This window comes from Ovis canadensis, chromosome 16 (genome assembly GCF_042477335.2).
Source record: "Ovis canadensis isolate MfBH-ARS-UI-01 breed Bighorn chromosome 16, ARS-UI_OviCan_v2, whole genome shotgun sequence".
NCBI lineage: Eukaryota > Metazoa > Chordata > Mammalia > Artiodactyla > Bovidae > Ovis > Ovis canadensis.
Window position 1 is genome coordinate 65,088,550 of NC_091260.1, and position 24,448 is coordinate 65,112,997.

The following is a 24,448-nucleotide window of genomic DNA, read 5'->3' on the forward strand; positions in this document are numbered from 1 at the left end:
GTGTGTGTGTGTGTGTGTGTGTGTGTGTGTGTGTGTGTGTCCTTAGTTGCTCAGTCATGTCCCACTCTTTGTGACCCCTTGGATTGTAGGGCAAAAGGCTCCTCTGTCCATGGGATTTTCCAGACAAAATAGTGGAGTGAGTTGCCATTTCCTACTCTGTGGGATCTTCCCAACACTGATCAAACTCATGTTTTGTGTCTCTTGCACTGGCAGGTAGATTCTTTACCTGTGCCGCTTGGGAAACCTATTTTATAAGTTGGGTAAAAGTGTGTGTGTTATTTATATATATAAATACATTTTATATAAAATAAACCTATATATATATATATTTACTATAATATATAATGTAAGAGTGTCATTTTCCATTCTAAATTATTCCCTTTCTCTTTAATCCAGACTAACTCCTTTTCACATTTTAGACCTCATTTTATTTTCTTAGGATACCTTCCTAGACCTTCAAACTAATTAGGTCCTTTACAGTGTTTTCTTAATGCCAGACAATCACTGCACTCATCACACTTTATGCAGTTGTGTTTAGTAATATAACTCTATCCCTTGATCCACATGAAAAAAACATATATTAGCAAATAATTAGCATTTCTATTAATATAAAAAAGCTGAATACTTTACATTTTCACAACATGCCATGCCTTGAAGAATAAACACAATTCAAACAGAAGAATTAGTGAACTGTCCAATGTTTCAATGCATAACTTAAAAAATAAAGGATTGATTTTAGATTCTTTTTTACTCCCCATCAATATTAGATTTGAGCAAATGCAGTAGGTCTTTGACTAATGCTTAATAAACTACAAGAAATGGATCATTTTATTATTAGATATTGCTGAGTTTAATGCAATTTAAATTCATAAATTGATTTTGTTACACTTCTCTTTAAAAATATGTTTATTGTAGAAAATATTTAAAAATAAAATAAAAGGGAATAATTTGCAATATTTTGCACTCAGAGATAACTGCTATACATTTCTTCAACTGTTTCCTATTCATAAACTTACATGTAAAGAGTAGACTTATTTTGATATTAAACTTTTAAACATTTATTACATGGAAGATGAGTCAGTATCCAGCAGTGTTAGTACTCATTTTCATGAGATGTTTTATATAAAATGTTGGGAGGGAAAGTCAGCAACAGTATGACACAGATTGTTGTAATTTTTCCACAAGAAGCAGCTTCTACATGGATATCAATAGAAGACACTAGAAAACTTTCTCCTGGGATACCTTATAAGAGGTAGAAGATGAGTACAAATTATGAAAGTGGCAGAATAAGTCAATGAAATCTAAATTTCTTTTTAATGTAATTTTATTTTCATGTGCAAATGGAGTATAACCATTCATGTATATCCACTTGCATATGTTTACCCTATAGTTAATATCTTAAAACTTACTTTTTTGTTTATCATTTTTCATTCCAATATGCTATCATATTTTTTCATTTTTAATGTTTTTGTAGAATTTATCATTATGAATTTTAAGCACTTTTTTTAGAAAACTGTTTTGTGCACTTTACAGTCCACCTGAAATATCGCAACATTGTTAATGGGCTATATTCCAATATAGAATAAAAAGCTTGAAAAAAACCAGTTTTGTGCAAATTCACAAATTGCAATGGTATAGCAATTTAGGAACTTAAAGGGACTAAAAATGGGCCTAATTTCTCTTTAAGTACAATTCAATAAGGTAGAGATTGGTCTTCTATTGAATATATTCTGCATTTTAAATTGAACCTGCCAAGATACTATTTAAATATGATCCTATTTAACCTTTCAAAATAAAAGATTTGCCTTTTAATGGGAAGTTGGCAGTCCATCATAAAATGAAACAAAATGCACTTTGACATAATTATTGCCTACAGTAGTAAGCTTTTATTTTGTGCATTATAGATTGCATACAGTAAAAATATAAATCCAGCCTTTTTTTTTCTTTTTTTAACCTGTGAAAGATGAAAAAGAAATTAAGAAAATCAGGCTTTAATTCAGGTTTAATAATGAAGCAATACTCCGATATTCTTGCCTGGAGAATCCCCTGGACTGCAGAGTCTGATGGGCTACAGTCCTTAGGGTCACAAACAGTTGGACATGACTGAAGTGACTTGCACAGCACAGAACACATAACTTACAATAAATGTTTCACCCATTCCTAAGAATAAATGCTATACAAGTTTACAAAACTGAAATCACAAATCTTCTTAGTCAAAAGAAAGCTAATGAATAAAAAATAGAGTATGTGTTTGTTAGCCATCTGTAAGTCTTCTTTGGAGAAATGTCTATTTAGCTCTTTGGCCCGATATTGTAAAGTAATTAACCTCCAATTAAAATAAATAAATTTATATTAAAAAATAGAGTATGGAAAAATAAGTAGAATAATATTCACATTATGCTGCAGTTATTTATTTGAAGGCCAGTGTCCTAATAGGGGCTTCCAAGGTAGCGTTAGTGGTAAAGAGCAGGTCTGCCAATGCAGGAGACATAAGAGACACTGGTTTGATCTCTGGGCAGGGAAGATTCCCCTGGAGAAAGAAATGGCAACCTGCTGCAGTATTCTTGCCTAGAGAATCCCATGGACAGAGAAGCCTGGTAGGCTACAATCCATAGGATCGCAAACAGTCAGACATGACTGAAGGAACTTAGCATGAATGCACATGTTATACACCGAGCCCTTATCTCCGAACCGACCGAGAGAAAGCAAGTCCTCCACAGTAATGCAAAAAGGCAGGAAGGGAGTTTGTTTCTAGCGCGCTAGAGTCCGAGTCTCATCCGACACAGCGGAATCCGACAGGGACCCCGAACAAAGGGATATGGCGGTTTATATACAGTCAGTTCTTTGTCTCAGTTACAGGAGTAGCTGGCGTTACATGATTGGCTAGACAGGATGAGCGCATGTCCTGTCTCTTTCTGGTTGGTGTGTATGGGAAGTCTTCCTAATTTGGTCAAGGAATGCTGTTTTTCTTTCCCAGCTAACAGGAAACATGACTCAGGTCCCTGGTGCTATGCACCTCACTGAGCCGTCCGGCCTGCCTGACAGCACACACACATACAGGCATGTCCTATTAGACTGAAGGTAAGTGTCTAGGGTCTTGTCAGAGACAGCATCTGACAATCAGATGTGCTCAATAAACAACTACTGAAATGGGGAGGGAAAGAAGTGAAAAAAAAAAAAAAAGAGAAAAAGAGGAATTAGAGGGTGAGGAAAATGATAAAGACAAACCTGAGAGAAACAACTGAAGGTGAAAGAAGAGACAATCTCTAAAGTGATGTAATTTGAGTCTAATCTTTCTTATCTTTTTAACTGAATCAAATTATAAAGATTTCTAGATGACTATCAGAAGCAGTCCATAGTTCACATTTTTGAAGTGAAAAACTAAGGTTAATTATCTGTTTATTTCAGTAATGCTAAATTTGCTGATAACAGAAGATAGCTAAAATTGTATGGTTTATCAATCATTGATAGGTTAATTAAAGTAAGGCAATTATTCCTTATCTTAGCACTTATGGTATCAAAATTGCTTAAAAAGTTTCTATTGCTAACTTGGATTTATTTTAAGGTTACTTAATTAAGTGGTTACTGAACATAATAAGAAATCAAAACGTGTCTAATGTATGGCTTAACTTATCATTAAAAAAGATAATAATTATAAGGACTTCTTTCTTGTTTGAAATTTTCCTTTGTTTCTTTCAACCTATAAAAATTTTCTTGAATATACAAGTTATCAATTAGTAGGAACAACTGAACAGAGCACTTTTTATTTCATATTTTTATTCCAAATTTGAAATATGAATATTAAATTGAATAAATTATTCTAAAATGTTAAAATTTGTATATAAAATAAAGCTTTATTAAATGACATATCTTGTGTTTGAATACCCTCTATAAACAAATATACTCTCCCCTAGTCCGTGTCATGGCTGACTTCCTTAATAGTGGAAAATTCACTACATTCAAAGTCAGCCATTGTAATTTTTAGATAAATATCATGATTTAGATTCTTCTTTTCAATTTAAACTAAATTTTGTCCTTCTATCTTTCATAACTTGGGAAATTTTTCTTCCTGGTAACAAAATCTCCTTCTGAAATATGGGATGTGGTCTAGAACACAAGGAAATTTGTAAAATTTTCCATCTAAAGAGAAAAATGGTTAGTTCCAGCTCAGATCCCAAATTACAAATGTTGTGGAGTTATAAGAATCGAGCACATGTTTGTGTTCATTGGTTTGTTTTTAAGCTATCATCGCGGTTATGAATAGACTGACTTGGGATCTAGAAAGAAACTGTAGAAAATTAATTGTTTAAAAGTTATAATTGTCTTACTGGGTCTCCTATTCATCTAATTTATCTTATCATACCAAACATGATCATGCCTTGGTATGCCATGGATGCACTATTAAATGGCCAAAACTCTATTGACACAGTTTTAACAATTTTGAGTGATCTCAGCAATTTATAAACAATATTTATAAATTGTATACTTTGTTCAATATTCATTTTATACTTTCTAAAATTATTTTTTCTTGAAAGATAATTGCTTTACAGAATTTTGCTGTTTTCTGTCGAACCTCAACATGAATCAGCCATAGATATAAGTATATCCCCTCCCTTTTTAATCTCCCTCCCATCTCCCTCTCCATCCCACCCCTATGGGTTGATGCAGAGCCCCTGTTTAAGTTTCCTGAGCCATAGAGCAAATTCCCATTGGCTATGTATTTTACATACGCTAATATAAGTTTCCATGTTACTCTTTCCATACATCTCACCCTCTCCTCACCTCTCCCCATGTCCATAAGTCTATTCTCTATGTCTGATTTTCCACTGTTGCCCTGTAAATAAATTCTTCAGTAAAATTTTTCTAGATTCTGTATATATGTGTTAGAATATGTCCATTGACAGATGAATGCATAAAGATGGTGTGGTATATATACACAATGGAATACTATTCAGCCATTAAAAGGAACACATTTAAATCAGTTCTAATAACGTAGATGAACCTGGAACCTAACCTGCAGAGTGAAGTGAGTCAAAGAGAAACACTTTATACTTTTTTTCTGAAGAGAATCATTCAGTTCAGTTCAGTTCAGTCACTCAGTCGTGTCCGACTCTTTGCGACCCCTTGAATCACAGCACACCAGGCCTCCCTGTCCATCACCAACTCCCGGAGTTCACTCAGACTCACATCCATTGAGTCCGTGATGCCATCCAGCCATCTCATCCTCTGTTGTCCCCAACTCCTCCTGCCCCCAATACTTCCCTGAATCAAGGTTTCTCCAATGAGTCAACTCTTTGCATGAGGTGGCCAAAGTACTGGAGCTTCAGGTTTAGCATCATTCGTTCCAAAGAAATCCCAGGGCTGATCTCCTTCAGAATGGACTGGTTGGATCTCCTTGCAATCCAAGGGACTCTCAAGAGTCTTCTCCAACACCACAGTTCAAAAGCATCAATTCTTCAGCCGTCAGCTTTTTTCACAGTCCAACTCTCACATCTATACATGACCACAGGAAAAACCATAGCCTTGACTAGATGGACCTTAGTCAGCAAAGTAGTATCTCTGCTTTTGAATAAGCTATATAGGTTGCTTATAACTTTTCTTCCAAGCAGTAAGCATCTTTTAATCTCATGGCTGCAATCACCATCTGCAATGATTTTGGAGCCCAGAAAAATAAAGTCTAACACTGTTTCCACTGTTTCCCCATCTATTTCCCATGGAGTGATGGGACCAGATGCCATGATCTTCATTTTCTGAATGTTGAGCTTTAAGCCAATTTTTTCACTCTCCTCTTTCACTTTCATCAAGAGGCTTTTTAGCTCCTCTTCACTTTCTGCCATAAGGGTGGTGTCATCTGCATATCTGAGGTTATTGATATTTCTCTCGGCAATCTTGATTCCAGCTTGTGTTTCTTCCAGTCCAGCATTTCTCGTGATGTATTCAGCATATAAGTTAAATAATCAGGGTGACAACATACAACCTTGACACACTCCTTTTCCTATTTGGAACCAGTCCGTTGTTCCATGTCCAGTTCTAACTGTTGCTTCCTGGCCTGCATACAGATTTCTCAAGAGGCAGGTTAGGTGGTCTGGTATTCCCATCTCTTTCAGAATTTTCCACAGTTTATTGTGATCCACACAATCAAAGGATTTGGCATTGTCAATAAAGCAGAAATAGATGTATTTCTGGAACTCTCTTGCTTTTTTCATGATTCAGCGGATGTTGGCAATTTGATCTCTGGTTCCTCTGCGTTTTCGAAAACCAGCTTGAACATCTGGAAGTTCACGGTTCATGTATTGCTGAAGCCTGGGTTGGAGAATTTTGAGCATTAATTTACTAGTGTGTGAGGTGAGTGCAATTGTGCGGTAGTTTGAGCATTCTTTGGCATTACTTTTCTTTGGGCTTGGAATGAACACTGACCTTTTCCAGTCCCATGGCCACTGCTGAGTTTTCCAAATTTGCTGGCATATTGAGTGCAGCACTTTCACAGCATCCTCTTCCAGGATTTGAAATAGTTCAACTGGAATTCCATCACCTCCACTACCTTTGTTCGTTGTGATGCTTTCTAAGGTCCACTTGACTTCACATTCCAGGATGTCTGGCTGTAGATTAGTGATCACACCATCATAATTATCCAGGTCATGAAGATCCTTTTTGTACAGTTCTTCTGTGTATTCTTGCCACCTCTTCTTAATATCTTCTGCTTCTGTTAGGTCCATACCATTTCTGTCCTTCATCGAGCCCATCTTTGCATGAAATGTTCCCTTGGTATCTCTAATTTTCTTGAAGAGATCTCTAGTCTTTCCCATTCTGTTCTTTTTCTCTATTTCTTTGCATTGATTGCTGAAGAAGTCTTTCTTATCTCTTCTTGCTATTCTTTGAAACTCTGCATTCAGATGCTTATATCTTTCCCTTTCTCCTTTGCTTTTCACTTCTCTTCTTTTCACAGCTATTTGTAAGGCCTCCCCAGACAGCAATTTTGCTTTTTTGCATTTCTTTTCCATGGGGATGGTCTTGATCCCTGTCTCCTGTACAATGTCACAAACCTCATTCCATAGTTCATCAGGCACTCTATCTATCAGATGTAGGCCCTTAAATCTATTTCTCACTTCCACTGTATAATGATAAGGGATTTGATTGAGGTCATACCTGAATGGTCTAGTGGTTTTCCCTGTTTTCTTCAGTTTGAGTCTGAATTTTGTAATAACGATTTCATGATCTGAGCCACAGTCAGCTCCTGGTCTTGTTTTTGTTGACTGTATAGAGCTTCTCCCTATTTTGCTGCAGAGAATATAATCCATCTGATTTCAGTGTTGACCATCTTCTGGTGATGTCCATGTGTAGAGTCTTCTCTTGTGTTGTTGGAAGAGGGTGTTTCCTATGACCAGTGCATTTTCTTGGCAAAACTCTATTAGTCTTTGCCCTGCTTCATTCCACATTCCAAGGCCAAATTTGCCTGTTACTCCAGGTGTTTCTTGACTTCCTACTTTTGCATCCCAGTCCCCTATAATGAAAAGGACATCTTTTTTTGGGTGTTAGTTCTAAAAGGTCTTGTAGGTCTTCATAGAACCATTCACGGGTTCATATCCCGGACGAGCCCCCCCCCCAAAAAAAAAAAAAAAAAAAGAACCATTCAACTTCAGCTTCTTCAGCCATACTGGTTGGGGCATAGATTTGGATTACTGTGATATTGAATGGTTTGCCTTGGAAATGAACAGAGATCATTCTGTCGTTTTTGAGATTGCATCCAAGTACTGCATTTTGGACTCTTCTGTTGACCATGCCGGCTACTCCATTTCTTCTAAGGGATTCTTGCCTGCAGTAGTAGATATAATGGTCATCTGAGTTAAATTCACCCATTCCAGTCCATTTTAGTTCACTGATTCCTAGAATGTCGACATTCACCCTTACCATCTCTTGTTTGACCACTTCCAATTTGCCTTGATTCATGGACCTGACATTCCAGGTTCCTATGCAACATTGCTCTTTACAGCATCAGACCTTTCTTCTGTCACCAGTCACATCCACAGCTGGGTATTGTTTTTATTTGGCTCCAACCCTTCATTATTTCTGGAGTTATTTCTCCACTGACCTCCAGTAGCATATTGGGCACCTACTGACCTGGGGAGTACCTCTTTCAGTATCCTTTCATTTTGCCTTTTCATACAGTTCATGGGGTTCTCAAGGCAAGAATACTGGAGTGGTTTGCCATTCCCTTCTCCAGTGGACCACATTCTGTCAGACCTCTCCACCATGACCCACCTGTCTTGGGTTGCCCCACGTGCATAGCTTAGTTCCATTGAGTTAGACAAGGCTATGGTCCTAGTGTGATTAGATTGACTAGATTTCTGTGAGTATGGTTTCAGTGTGTCTGCCGTCTGATGCCCTCTTGCAACACCTACCATCTTACTTGAATTTTTCTTACCTTGGACGTGGGGTATCTCTTCAGGGCTGTTACAGCAAAGCACAGCCGCTGCTCCTTACCTTGGATGAGGGGTATCTCCTCCCACCGCCCTTCCTGACCTTCAACGTGGGATGGCTCCTCTAGGCCTTCCTGCGCCTGCACAGCCACCACTCCTTGGATGTGGGGTTGCCCCTCCTGGCCGCCACCCCTAGCCTTGGGCATGGGGTTACTGCTCCCGGTCGCTGCCCTGGCCTCGGGCATGGGGTTGCTCCTTCCTGCTGCCGCCCTTGGCTCGGGCGCTGCCCCTGGCTTTGGACGCAGGGTAGCTCCTCTCGGCCGCCACCCCTGACCTCGGGCACAGGGTAGCTCCTCTTGGCCATTCCCCCTCCGTCGCAGCCTGGCACTCTAGGCCGCTGCCCCTGACCTCCGACGAGGGGTAGCTCTCGGCCGCGCGCTGCTTGCGCTTAGTGTGCTGGCTCGCTGGTGCCACCGCCTGAGCTTAGTGCGCCAGAAGAGACTCATTAATTTAGGGGAAAAGACAACGTTTTAAACATTTTTGTTTTCTAGATCAGCTGAATGATTAAGAAATTACTTTTGCTCTGTTATATAGGAAAATTCCTTAGCTTTTCTTAGTGAATGGGTTTGGCTCCCATTAAAATAAAAGCAGTCTGAGCAGTACTATGCACAATTTTTTATAACATCAGAAAAATCCCACTTTCAGCAACACTTGACAGTATTGTTTGTAGTGTCTAACACTTGCTGCACACTGAAATTAATAAGAAATCAGAAAATAACAGGGAATTGAGAGAAAATCTTTACTGGGTCTCTATCACTCAGGGGTTTATTTTTGCTTAATTATTGTTAAATAAAGTTTGATCTAGCTCTGAGGAGTGACATATACCTAAGATTGGTTTAACCATAATAAATAAAAGTGAAGTGAATCATATTTTTCTATCAAGATATCTGTTTGAGATTTGGCACAAAACTTTCAATCCAAATGCATAGCAATTTTAGAAAATAATAAAAGCAGAAAATCAATATCACATAATGAAAATAAAAGATGAAACACTGTAACATACACACACACAGTTATGAATATATCTAAATAGTGGCATTTGGGCTTCCAGATCTCAAAGGCATTAATCATGGTCACTAGTGGCTTTTCCAAAAATAACAGGGACTGAAATTCTTCCATGTCAGTAATGTCCTAGAACAAGTGTCACTACTTGAAAGAATTAATAGCATCTGGTGATGGGCTCCCTTGATGAAAGGTCAACGGTATGGACAGAAAGAAATTGTCAGATCCAAAACTTGGTTTAAGACCTGAGTCATACCATATGATACCCAGTGAATATGCCTGAATAGTCCCACTGTGTCCTTGAAAAGGAATTTTGAAATACTTTATCAAACCTTGTGTTTGATAGTTTGTTGCTGCTATTCAGTCACTAAGTCAGTCTGATTCTTTGAGACCCTATGGACTGCAGCATACCAGCCTTCCCTGTCCTCCACTATCTCCCAGAGTTTGCTCAAACTCATGTCCATTGAGACAATGACGCCATCCAAACATCTCATCCTCTGCTTACCCCTTCTCCTCCTGCCCTCAGTATTTCCCAGCTTCATGGTGTTTTCCAATGAATTGGCTCTTCACATCAGGTGGCCAAAGTATTTGAGCTTCAGCTTCAGCATCAGTCCTTCCAATGAATATTCAAGGTTGATTTTCTATAGGATTGACTGGTTTGATCTCCTTGCAGGGGATCTTCCTGACCCAGAGATCTAACCCACATCTCTTGCATCTCCTGCATTGGCAGGCGGACTCTTTAACACTAGTGCCACCTCGGAAGCCCCTTTATAGAGGCAATCTTAAACTAATTTGACAAACAGGGATGGTCACAGAGTGAGGAAGAGCAAAATACAGCAATATACATGTGCACACAAATACAAACAAAAACTGTTCTTATTCAAAATGAGCATGAAAATGAAAGTGAAAGTTACTCAGTAATGTCCAACTATTTGTTACCCCATGGACTATGCAGTCCATGGAATTCTCCAGGCCAGAATGCTGGAGTGGGTAGCCTTCCCCTTATACAGGGGATCTTTCCAACCCAGAGATTGAACCCAGGTCCCCTGAATTGCAGGAGGATTCTTTACCAGCTGAGCCATATCAGAAGCCCCCAAATGAGCCTAAACATGTAAATTCTTCACTATGAAAATATGCAGTTGAAATAATGACCATAAATAAACAAGGAGATGGTAAAGCATACTTGTTAAAATTATTTGTATGAAATTATATAAAAACAAACATAGGAGGGAGGGAAAGATGGCGGAGGAATAGGACGGGAAGATCACTTTCTCCTTCATAAATTCCTCAAAAGAACATTTCAACGCTGAGCAAACTTCACAAAACAAATTATGTAGGCTGGCAGAGGACATCAGGCAACCAGAAAAGCAGACCTTTGTCTTCAAAAACAGGTAGGATAAAATATAAAAGACGAAAAAGGAGACAAAGGAGGTGGGGAGGGAGCTCCGTCCCGGGAAGGGAAGCCCGTCCTGGGAAGGGAATTTTAAGAAGAGAGGTTTCCAAACACCAGGAAACACTCTCCCTGCCAAGTCTGTGGCGAGCCTTGGAAACACAGAGGGCAACATAACAGGAAGGAAAAATAGATAAATAATTAAAACCAACAGATTACAAGCCCAACAGTAACTCCCCCAGCGGAAAAGCAGCACAGACGCCTGCATCCGCCATTGGGAAGTGGGGGCAGGGCAGGGACACGCGGGAGGCGCGGGCTGCAGAGCTTTGTAAGAATCGGGCAGGAACGCCCCACGCGCAACCAGAACGACGTAACTTGGGCTAGCAAATCAGACTGTGGGATAGCTACCACGCGAAAAGCTCGAACATAAGACCCCGCCAGGACCGAGCACAGAACAAAGGACGGAACGGAAAAAGCCGGCTGCAGACCATCCCCCACCGGGGACAGGCAGCCAGAGCCGTAAGGTCTGGAAAGGGGCAACTGCAGACCCGGAGAGACTTTGCTTACCTAACTGCAAGCAGGCTCCTTTGCTAAGACTTCTGGGGGAGCTGGACAGTCACAATCTGCCTCACGGGGTGCGCCAGTGGTCCGCCCAGAAAGCTGAGCAGCAGCGGCAGAAAAGGTGACAAGCCGCGGCGACCGCGCTCGCCAAACTCCTGAGCTACTCGGACCTGGGAAGGGCACAAAGCGCAGTTCCAGCCGAATCTGTGCCTCTGAGGGCTGCCTGAGCGCCGAACCTGAGCGGCTTGGACCGGGGAAGTGCACGCAGCCTAGGGCCGGCCCCAGACGGTTCCCAGCTGAGCATCGTAGAACCAGAGCGGTTTGTGCGCTGCGAGAAAGGACAGGTCAAGCGGAGCAGAGATACTGTGTGCACACGACAGTGCTATTTGTTTGCAGCATCCCCCCTCCCCACAGCGCCACTGAACTAGTGATCCTAAAAAACCAGCAAACAGAAGAAGTTAATCAGAGGGAACCACCTTGGAAGTGATCCCACATGGCCCATAATACCAGAAAGGGCAAGATATATATATATTTTTTAATATGTTTAAAAGCACTCCTTTTTTTTTTTTTGCTTTTTTTCTAACTTTTTTTTTAAATTGTTGTCTTCTATTTCTCCTCAAATTTTTATTTCTATAACCTATTATTACTAATTTTTTTTAAAGACCTTTTTTTTTTTTTTTTAAGGCAAACACCATATATAGTCTTTGGATGGTTGTTGATGGTTTTTTTTTTTTTTGATTGTCTGTTTGTTTGTTTTTTAATAATTCTTTTTTTTTTCTTTCTTCCTTTTTCCTTCTGCTTCTCTTTAATATTGTATCTTTGAAAATCCAAACTCTACTCTAGATTTTTAATCTTTGCTCTTAGGTGTTTATTGCCAATTTTGTACATTTAAAAACCCAAACTTCACTACCCCAGTTTACCTGAGAGCGAGATTACTGGCTTGACCACTCTCTCCTCCTCTGGACTCTCCTTTTTCTCCACCAGGTGGCCTCTGTCTCTTTTCCCCCCCATCTCTCCTCTATCCAACTCTGTGAATCTCTGTGTGTTCCAGACGGTGGGGAACACCTAAGGAACAGGTTACTGGCAGGATTTGTCTCTCTCCCACTCATTCCTCTCTCTGATCCTCCTGGTCACCTCTGTCCACTTCCTCCCTCTCCTCTTCCCCGTATAACTCTGTAAATACCCCTGAGCGGGCCAAACTATAGAGCGCACATAAGGAAGTGACTACTGGCTAGTTTGCTCTCTTCTCTTTTGATCTCACCGCATCTCATTCCAGTTACCTCTAACTACCTCCTCCATCTTCTCTTCTCCTTATAACCCAGTGAACCTCTCTGAGTGTCCCTCAATGTGGAGAAACTTTTCATCTTTAACCTAGATGTTTTATCATCGGTGCTGTATAGATGGAGAAGTCTAGAGGCTACTGTAAAAATAAAACTGAAAGCCAGAAGCAGGAGGCTTAAATCCAAAGCCTGAAAACATTAGAGAACTCATGAATTCAGGGAACATTAAGCAATAGGAGCCCATCTAATGCCTTCATACCTACACCAAAACCAAGCTCCACCCAAGGGCCAACAAGTTCCAAAACAAGACATACCACGCAAATTCTCCAGCAACACAGAAACACTCCCCTGAGCTTCAATATACAGGCAGCTCAAAATTATCCCAAAACCTTAGATGTCTTGTAACCCATTACGGGTTACTCCACTGCACTCCAGAGAGAAGAAACCCAGCTCCACCCACCAAAACTCCAACACAAGCCTCCCTAACCAGGAAACCTTGACAAGCCACTGATAGAACCCCACCCAAAGTGAGGAAGCTCCATAATAAAGAGAACTCCACAAATTACCAGAATATAAAAAGGCCACCCCAAACGCAGCAATATAACCAAGATGAAGAGACAGAGGAATACTCAGCAGGTAAAGGAACAGGAGAGCTGCCCACCAAACCAAACAAAAGAGGAAGAAGTAGGGAATCTACCGGAGAAGGAATTCCGAATATTGATAGTGAAAATGATCCAAAATCTTGAAATCAAAATGGAATCACAGATAAATAGGCTAGAGACAAAGATTGAGAAGATGCAAGAAAGGTTTAACAAGGACCTAGAAGAAATAAAAAAGAGTCAAAATATAATGAATAATGCAATAAATGAGATCAGAAACACTCTGGAGGCAACAAATAGTAGAATAACGGAGGCAGAAGATAGGATTAGTGAAATAGAAGATAGAATGGTAGAAATAAATGAATCAGAGAGGAAACAAGAAAAACGAATTAAAAGAAATGAGGACAATCTCAGAGACCTCCAGGACAATATGAAACGCTCCAACATTCGAATTATAGGAGTCCCAGAAGAAGAAGACAGAAAGAAAGATCATGAGAAAATCCTTGAGGAGATAATAGTTGAAAACTTCCCTAAAATGGGGAAGGAAATAATCACTCAAGTCCAAGAAACACAGAGAGTTCCAAATAGGATTAACCCAAGGCGAAACACCCCAAGACACATATTAATCAAATTAACAAAGATCAAACACAAAGAACAAATATTAAAAGCAGCAAGGGAAAAACAACAAATAACACACAAGGGGATTCCCATAAGGATAACAGCTGATCTTTCAATAGAAACTCTTCAGGCCAGGAGAGAATGGCAAGACATACTTAAAGTGATGAAAGACAATAACCTACAGCCCAGATTACTGTACCCAGCAAGGATCTCATTCAAATACGAAGGAGAAATCAAAAGCTTTACAGACAAGCAAAAGCTGAGAGAATTCAGCACCACCAAACCAGCTCTCCAACAAATTCTAAAGGATATTCTCTAGAAAGGAAACAAAAAGGGTGTATAAACCCGAACCCAAAACAACAAAGTAAATGGTAACGGGATCATACTTATCAATAATCACCTTAAACGTAAATGGGTTGAACGTCCCAACCAAAAGACAAAGACTGACCGAATGGATACAAAAACAAGACCCCTCTATTTGCTGCTTACAAGAGACCCACCTCAAAACAAGGGACACATACAGACTGAAATTGAAGGGCTGGAAAAAAGATATACCACGCAAATAGAGACCAAAAGAAAGCAGGAGTGGCAATACTCATATCCGATAAAATAGACTTTAAAACAAAGGCTGTGAAAAGAGACAAAGAAGGCCACTACATAATAATCAAAGGAACAATCCAAGAAGAAGATATAACAATTATAAATATATATGCACCTAATATAGGAGCACCGCAATATGTAAGACAAATGCTAACAAGTATGAAAGGGGAAATCAACAATAACACAATAATAGTGGGAGACTTTAATACCCCACTCACACCTATGGACAGATCAACTAAACAGAAAATTAACAAAGAAACGCAAACTTTAAATGATACATTAGATCAGTTAGATCTAATTGATATCTACAGGACATTTCACCCCAAAACAATGAATTTCACCTTTTTTTCAAGTGCTCATGGAACCTTCTCCAGGATAGATCACATCCTGGGCCATAAATCTAAACTTGATAAATTCAAAAAAATCGAAATCATTCCAAGCATCTTTTCTGACCATAATGCATTAAGGTTAGATCTCAATTACAGGAGAAAAACTATTAAAAATTCCAACATATGGAGGTTGAACAACACACTTCTGAATAACCAACAAATCACAGAAGAAATCAAAAAAGAAATCAAAATATGCATAGAAACTAATGAAAATGAAAACACAACAACCCAAAACCTGTGGGACACTATAAAAGCAGTGCTAAGAGGAAAGTTCATAGCAATACAGGCATACCTCAAGAAACAAGAAAAAAGTCAAATAAACAACCTAACTCTACAACTAAAGCAACTAGAAAAGGAAGAGTTGGAGAACCCCAGAGTGAGTAGAAGGAAAGAAATCTTAAAAATTAGGGCAGAAATAAATGCAAAAGAAACAAAAGAGACCATAGCAAAAATCAACAAAGCCAAAAGCTGGTTCTTTGAAAGGATAAATAAAATTGACAAACCATTAGCCAGACTCATCAAGAAGCAAAGAGAGAAAAATCAAATCAATAAAATTAGAAATGAAAATGGAGAGATCACAACAGACAACACAGAAATACAAAGGATCATAAGAGACTACTATCAGCAGTTGTATGCCAATAAAATGGACAACGTGGAAGAAATGGACCAATTCTTAGAAAAGTACAATTTTCCAAAACTGAACCAGGAAGAAATAGAAAACCTTAACAGACCCATCACAAGCACGGAAATTGAAACTGTAATCAGAAATCTTCCAGCAAACAAAAGCCCAGGTCCAGACGGCTTCACAGCTGAATTCTACCAAAAATTTCGAGAAGAGCTAACACCTATCCTCCTCAAACTCTTCCAGAAAATTGCAGAGGAAGGTAAACTTCCAAACTCATTCTATGAGGCCACCATCACCCTAATACCAAAACCTGACAAAGATGTCACAAAAAAAGAAAACTACAGGCCAATATCACTGATGAACATAAATGCAAAAATCCTCAACAAAATTCTAGCAATCAGAATCCAACAACACATTAAAAAGATCATACACCATGACCAAGTGGGCTTTATCCCAGGGATGCAAGGATTCTTCAATATCCGCAAATCAATCAATGTAATTCACCACATTAACAAATTGAAAAATAAAAACCATATGATTATCTCAATAGATGCAGAGAAGGCCTTTGACAAAATTCAACATCCATTTATGATAAAAACTCTCCAGAAAGCAGGAATAGAAGGAACATACCTCAACATAATAAAAGCTATATATGACAAACCCACAGCAAACATTATCCTCAATGGTGAAAAATTGAAAGCATTTCCCTTAAAGTCAGGAACAAGACAAGGGTGTCCACTTTCACCGCTACTATTCAACATAGTTCTGGAAGTTTTGGCCACAGCAATCAGAGCAGAAAAAGAAATAAAAGGAATCCAAATTGGAAAAGAAGAAGTAAAACTATCACTGTTTGCAGATGACATGATCCTCTACATGGAAAACCCTAAAGACTCCACCAGAAAATTACTAGAGATCATCAATGAATATAGTAAAGTTGCAGGATATAAAATCAACACACAGAAATCCCTTGCATTCCTATACACGAATAATGAGAAAGTAGAAAAAGAAATTAAGGAAACAATTCCATTTACCATTGCAACGAAAAGAATAAAATACTTAGGAATATATCTACCTAAAGAAACTAAAGACCTATATATAGAAAACTATAAAACACTGATGAAAGAAATCAAAGAGGACACTAATAGATGGAGAAATATACCATGTTCATGGATTGGAAGAATCAATATAGTGAAAATGAGTATACTACCCAAAGCAATTTACAAATTCAATGCAATCCCTGTCAAGCTACCAGCCACATTTTTCACAGAACTAGAACAAATAATTTCAAGATTTGTATGGAAATACAAAAAGCCTCGAATAGCCAAAGCAATCTTGAGAAAGAAGAATGGAACGGGGGGAATCAACGTGCCTGACTTCAGGCTCTACTACAAAGCCACAGTCATCAAGACAGTATGGTACTGGCACAAAGACAGACATATAGATCAATGGAACAAAATAGAAAGCCCAGAGATAAATCCACACACATATGGACACCTTATCTTTGACAAAGGAGGCAAGAATATACAATGGAGTAAAGATAATCTCTTTAACAAGTGGTGCTGGGAAAACTGGTCAACCACTTGTAAAAGAATGAAACTAGATCACTTTCTAACACCGTACACAAAAATAAACTCAAAATGGATTAAAGATCTAAATGTAAGATCAGAAACTATAAAACTCCTAGAGGAGAATATAGGCAAAACACTCTCAGAAATAAATCACAGCAGGATCCTCTATGATCCACCTCCCAGAATTCTGGAAATAAAAGCAAAAATAAACAAATGGGATCTAATTAAAATTAAAAGCTTCTGCACAACAAAGGAAAATATAAGCAAGGTGAAAAGACAGCCTTCTGAATGGGAGAAAATAATAGCAAATGAAGCAACTGACAAACAACTAATCTCAAAAATATACAACCAACTTATGCAGCTCAACTCCAGAAAAATAAACGACCCAATCAAAAAATGGGCCAAAGAACTAAATAGACATTTCTCCAAAGAAGACATACGGATGGCTAACAAACACATGAAAAGATGCTCAACATCACTCATTATTAGAGAAATGCAAATCAAAACCACAATGAGGTACCACTTCACACCAGTCAGAATGGCTGCGATCCAAAAATCTGCAAGCAATAAATGCTGGAGAGGGTGTGGAGAAAAGGGAACCCTCCTACACTGTTGGTGGGAATGCAAACTAGTACAGCCACTATGGAGAACAGTGTGGAGATTCCTTAAAAAATTGCAAATAGAACTCCCTTATGACCCAGCAATCCCACTTCTGGGCATACACACCGAGGAAACCAGAATTGAAAGAGACACATGTACCCCAATGTTCATCGCAGCACTGTTTATAATAGCCAGGACATGGAAACAACCTAGATGTCCATCAGCAGATGAATGGATAAGAAAGCTGTGGTACATATACACAATGGAGTATTACTCAGCCGTTAAAAAGAATTCATTTGAATCAGTTCTGATGAGATGGATGAAACTGGAGCCAATTATACAGAGTGAAGTAAGCCAGAAAGAAAAACACCAATACAGTATACTAACACATATATATGGAATTTAGGAAGATGGCAATGACGACCCTGTATGCAAGTCAGGAAAAAAGACACAGATGTGTATAACGGACTTTTGGACTCAGAGGGAGAGGGAGAGGGTGGGATGATTTGGGAGAATGGGAATTCTAACATGTATACTATCATGTAAGAATTGAATCGCCAGTCCATGTCTGACGTAGGGTGCAGCATGCTTGGGGCTGGTACATGGGGATGACCCAGAGAGATGTTGTGGGGAGGGAGGTGGGAGGGGGGGGTCATGTTTGGGAATGCATGTAAGAATTAAAGATTTTAAAATTAAAAAAAAATAAAAATAAATAAATAAATTTAAAAAAATAAAAAAAAATAAAAAAAAACAAACATATTTAGAATGCTTGAGAAAATGGAGAAATTAATTAAAATTACAAACAAAAATATGAACTACATCCTTATAAATTAATAAAATATGAAATTTTAAAATCAGCTAAGTTGTTAAATTTTACAAATATAATTTTAAAAATAATTTAATACAGTAAACATTTTAATTTCATAAAATTCAAAATATGCATAGACTCATAAAAGACCATGAATAACCAAAGAAATTATGAGAAAGAACAAAACAAGAGACATCATTCAGCCTGATTTTAAACTGTACTACACATCAATTGTAGTTTAAAAAGTATGCTATTGGCATAAAAACAGGCAGAGAGAAGAATGGAATAGAATCAAGAGCTGGTAATTAAACACCCACATATAGAGTCAGCTAACATTTGATCCCCTTCATGGATCACTGCCTTGTCATGGTGAATGGGCTTGCATAACTTAATGAAGCTATGAGCCATGCCATGCAGGGCCACCCAAGACAGACAGGTCATAGCAGAGAGATCTGACAAAACATGATTCACTGCAGTAGGGAATGTCAAGCCACCGCAGTGTACTTGGCATGAGAACCTCACGAACTGTATAAAAAGGCCAAAAAGATATGACACCAAAAGGTGACTCCCCCAGGTCTGAAAGTGTCCAATATGCTATTGGGGAAGAGTAGAGGAGAATTACGAATAGCCCCAGAATGAATGAAGCAGCTGGGCAAAAGCAGATATGACACTCAGTTGTTCATGTGCCTGGTGAAGAAAGTAAAATCCAGTGTTGCAAAGAACAGTATTGCATAGTAACCTGGAATATTAGGTCCATGAATCAAAGAAAATTGGATGTGATTAAGCAGGAGATGGTAAGAATAAACATTAATATCTTAGGAATCAGCAAACTAAAGTGGACCAGAATGGGTGAATTTAATTCAGATAACCCTTATATCTACTACTGTGGGTAAGAATCCTTTAGAAGAAATGGAGTAGCCCTCATAATCAACAAAAGAGTCTGAAATGCAGTAAGTACTTGGGTACAACCTCAAAAATGACAGAATGAGTTTGGTTAATTTCCAAGGCAAGCCATTCAACATCACAGTAATCCAAGTCTATGCCCCTACCATCGATGCCAAAAAGGTTGAAGTTGATCAGTTCTATGAAGATCTATAGGATCTCCTAGAATTAACACCTAAAAAAAGACATTCTATTCATCAAATTGGTCACATTGTTTGCAGCTGAAAATGGAGAAGCTGTATACAGTCAGCCAAAACAAGACCTTGAGCTGACTGTAGCTCAGATCATCAGCTTCTCATAGCAAAATTCAGGCTTAAACTAAAGAAAACTGGGAAAAACACTTAAATCAAACCCCATATGAATTTGCAGCAGAGGTAGTGAATAGATTCAAGGGACTAGATCTACTTAACAGTGTGTTTGAAGAACTATAGACACGATCCATAATATTGTACAGGAGGTGGTGAACAAAACTATCCCGAAGAAAAAGAATAGCAAGAAAGATAAGTGGTTATCTGAGGAGGCTTTATGAATAGCAGAAAAACTAAGAGAGAGAAAAGCAATGGATAGAGGGAAAGGTACAACGTATTAAACCCAGAGTTTGAAAGAAGAGCTAGGAGAGACAAGCAGGCCTTCTTCAAAGAACAATGCTTAATAATAGAAGAAAACAACAAAAGAGGAAAGTCTAGAGATCTCAACAGGAAAACTGGAAACATCAAGGGAGTATTCAACCCAAAGATGGGCACAATAAAGGATAAAAATGGTAGAGACCTATTAGATGCTGAAGAGGTCAGAAAGAGATGGAAAGAATACATAGAAGATCTGTACCAGTTCGGAACAGTCACTCAGTCGTGCCTGACCCTTTGTGACCCAATGGACCACAGCATACCAGTCTTTGCTGTCCATTACCAATTCCCAGAGTTTACTCAAATTCATGTCCATCCAGCCAGTGATGCCATCCAACATCTTATCCTCTGTCATCTCCTTCTCCTCTTGCCTTCAATCTTTCGCAGCATCAGAGTCTTTTCAATGAGTCGGTTCTTTGCATCAGATGGCCAAAGTATTGGAATTTCAACTTCAGCATCAGTCCTACCAATGAATATTCAGGACTGATTTCCTTTAGGATGGGCAGGTTGGAGTTCCTTGCTTTCCAAGGGACTCTAAAGAGTCTTCTCCAACACCACAGTTCAAAAGTATCAATTGTTTGGCACTCAGCTTTCCTTATAGTCCAACTCTCACATCCATACATGACTACTGAAAAAACCATAGCTTTGATTAGATGGCTTCCCTGGTGGTTCAGAAGTTAAAACGTCTGCCTACAATGTGGGAGACCTGGGTTAGATCCCTGGGTCGGGAAGATCCCCTGGAGAAGGAAATAGCAACCCAATCCAGTATTCTTGCCTGGAGAATCCCATGGATGGAGGAGCCTGCTGGGCTACAGTCCACGGGGTCGCAAAGAGTCGGACACGACTGAGCGACTTCACTTCACTTGACTAGATGGACCTTTGTTGGCAAAGTAACACCTCTGCTTTTTAATATGCTATCAAGGTTGGTCATAACTTTCCTTCCAAGGAGTATGCGTCTTTTAATTTCATGGCTGCAGTCACAATCTGCAGTAATTTTGGAGCCCCCCAAAATAAAGTCAGCCACTGTTTCCATTGTACCTCCATCTATTTCCCATGAAGTGATGGGATCAGATGCCATGACCTTAGTTTTCTGAATGTTGAGCTTTAAGCCAACCTTTTCACTCTCCACTTTCACTTTCATCACGAGGCTTTTTAGTTCCTCTTCACTTTCTGCCATAAGGGTGATGTCATCTGCATATCTGAGGTTATTGATATTTCTCCCGGCAATCTTGATTCCAGCTTGTGCTTCTCCAGCCCAGCATTTCTCATGATGTACTCTGCATAGAAGTTAAATAAGCAGGGTGACAGTATACAGCCTTGACATCCTCCTTTTCCTATTTGGAACCAGTCTGTTGTTCCATGTCCAGTTCTAACTGTTGCTTCCTTACCTGCATACAGGTTTCTCAAGAGGCAGGTCAGGTGGTCTGGTATTCCCATCTCTTTCAGAATTTTCCACAGTTTATTGTGATTCACACAGTCAAAGGCTTTATCATAGTCAATAAAGCAGAAATATATTTTTTTCTGGAACTCTCCTGCTTTTTCCATGATCCAGCAGATGTTAGCAATTTGATCTCTGGTTCCTCTGCCTTTTCGAAAACCAGCTTGAACATCTGGAAGTTCACGGTTCATGTATTGCTGAAGCCTGGGTTGGAGAATTTTGAGCATTAATTTACTAGCATGTGAGATGAGTGTAATTGTGCAGTAGTTTGAGCATTCTTTGGCATTGCCTTTCTTTGTGACTGGAATGAAAACTGACCTTTTCCAGTCCCGTGGCCACTGCTGAGTTTTCCAAATTTGCTGGCATATTGAGTGCGGCACTTTCACAGCATCATCTTTCAGGATTTGAAATAGCTCAAGCTAAATTCCATCACCTCCACTAGCTTTGTTCGTAGTGATGCTTTCTAAGGTCCACTTGACTTTACATTCCAGGATGTCTGCCTCTAAGTGAGTGATCACACCATCGTGATTATCTGGGTCGTGAAGATCTTTTTTGTACAGTATTTCTGTGTATTCTTTCCATCTCTTCTTAATATCTTCTGCTTCTGTTAGGTCCATACCATTTCTGTGCTTTATCGAGCCCATCTTTGCATAAAATGTTTTCTTGGTATCTCTAATTTTCTTGAAGAGATCTCTAGTCTTTCCCTTTCTGTTGTTTGCCTCTATTTCTTTGCGTTGATTGCTGAGAAAGTCTTTATCTCTCCTTGCTATTCTTTGGAACTCTGCATTCAGATGCTTATATCTTTCCTTTTCTCCTTGGCTTTTCACTTCTCTTCTTTTCACAGCTATTTGTAAGGTCTCCCCAGACAGCCATTTTGCTTTTTTGTATTTCTTTTCCACGGGGATGGTCTTGATCCTTGTCTCCTGTACAATGTCATGAACCTCTGTCCATAGTTCATCATGCACTCTATCTATCAGATCTAGGCCCTTAAATCTATTTCTCACTTCCACTGTATAATCATAAGGGATTTGATTTAGGTCATACCTGAATGGTCTAGCGGTTTTCCCTACTTTCTTCAATTTAAGTCTGAATTTGGCAATAAGGAGTTCCTGATCTGAGCCATAGTTAGCTCCCTGCCTTGTTTTGCTGACTGTATAGAGCTTCTCTATCTTTGGCTGCAAAGAATATAATCGATCGGATTTTGGTGTTGACCATCTGGTGATGTCCATGTGTAGAGTCTCAGTAAATGTTTAACCCAGGTTTTGTTTATAGGTGGGGCTGTGTTCCCTCCCTGTTGTATGACCTGAGGCCAAACTATGTGGAGGTAATGAAGATAATGGCAACTTCCTTCAAAAGATCCCATGCAATCCTGCCTCACTTAGTGCACAAGAAGCTTATACCATACCCAGATCTGCTGTACCCAGAACCCCTGCCCATGTGGCAGGCCCCTATTGACCTGTTCTTTCTCAGGACGCACTCAAACTCAGTTCTGGCTTAGTCTCTATGGGATCTCTGGGTCCTGATATGCACAAGGTTTGTTTGACCGCTCTGAGCATCTCTTGAAAGTAAGGAATTTGACTCTAAACAGTATTTTGCCTCTCCTATGTCTTGCTGGGGCTTCTCCTTTCACCATACGAAAGATCATAATGAACCAGATTACTCTGATGGTGTGATTAGTCACCTATAGCCAGAAACTGACATATGAAGTCTAGTGGGGCTTAAGAAGCATTACTGTTAATAAAGTTGGTGAATGTGAAGAAACTTCAGCAGAACTATTCAAATCCTTAAAGGAGGATGCCATCAACATTATGCGTTCATTATGTAAGCAAGTCTGGAAGACCCAGCGGTGGCCATAGAACTAGAAAAGGTCAATCCTTGTCCCAGTTCCCAAGAAAGTGTGAAAGTCGTTCAGTCTTGTCCAACTGTTTGCGACCCCATGGACTATACAATCCATAGAATTTTCCAGGCCAGAATACTGGAGTCGGTAGCCTTTCCCTTCTCCAGGGGATCCTCCCAACCCAGGGATCGAACCCAGGTCTCCTGCATTGCAGATGGATGCTTTGTCAGCTCAACCACAGGGAAACCCAAGAATATTGGAGTGGGTAGCCTATCCATTCTTCAGTATATCTTCCCAACCCAGAAATAGAACTAGGGTCTCCTACATTGCAGGTGGATTCTTAACCAACTGAGCTGTAAGGGAATCTCAATTCCCAAGAAAAGTAGTACCAAAGAATATTCTATCCATTGGACAGTTGCACTCATCTCCCATGCTAGTAAGATCACGCTTAATATCTTGCATACGAGGTTTCAGCATTATGTGAACCAAGAATTTTCAGATATCCAAGCTGGGTTTAGAAAAGGAAGAGAAACTAGAGACCGAATTGCCAACATTTGCTGGATTATACAGAAAACAAGAGAATTTCAGAAAAACATCTATCTCTGTTTCATCAGCTGTGCTAAAGCCTTTGACTGTGGGAATCATGACAAATTTTAGAAAATTCTAACAGAGATGGGAATATCAGGCTATCTTACATGCCTCCTGAGGAACCTGTGTGCAGGTCAAGAAGCAACAATTAGAACCCTGTGTGGGACAACTTATTGGTTCAAGATCGAGAAAAAAGAATGACAGGGCTGTCAGCAGTCACCCTGTTTGTTTAACCTATATGCTGAACACATCATCAGAAATGCCGGGCTGTATGAGATACCAGCCAGAATCAAGACAGGTGGGAGAAACATCAATAACTTCAGATATGCAGATGATAACCACTCTAATGGCAGAAAGCAAAAAGGAACTAAAGAACCTGTTGATGACAGTGAAGGAGGAAAGTGAAAGAGCTGGCTCAAGAATAAATATTAAAAAATCTAAGATCAAGGCATCCGGGGCCATTAGTTCAGTTAGTTCAGTCGCTCAGTCATGTCTGACTCTGC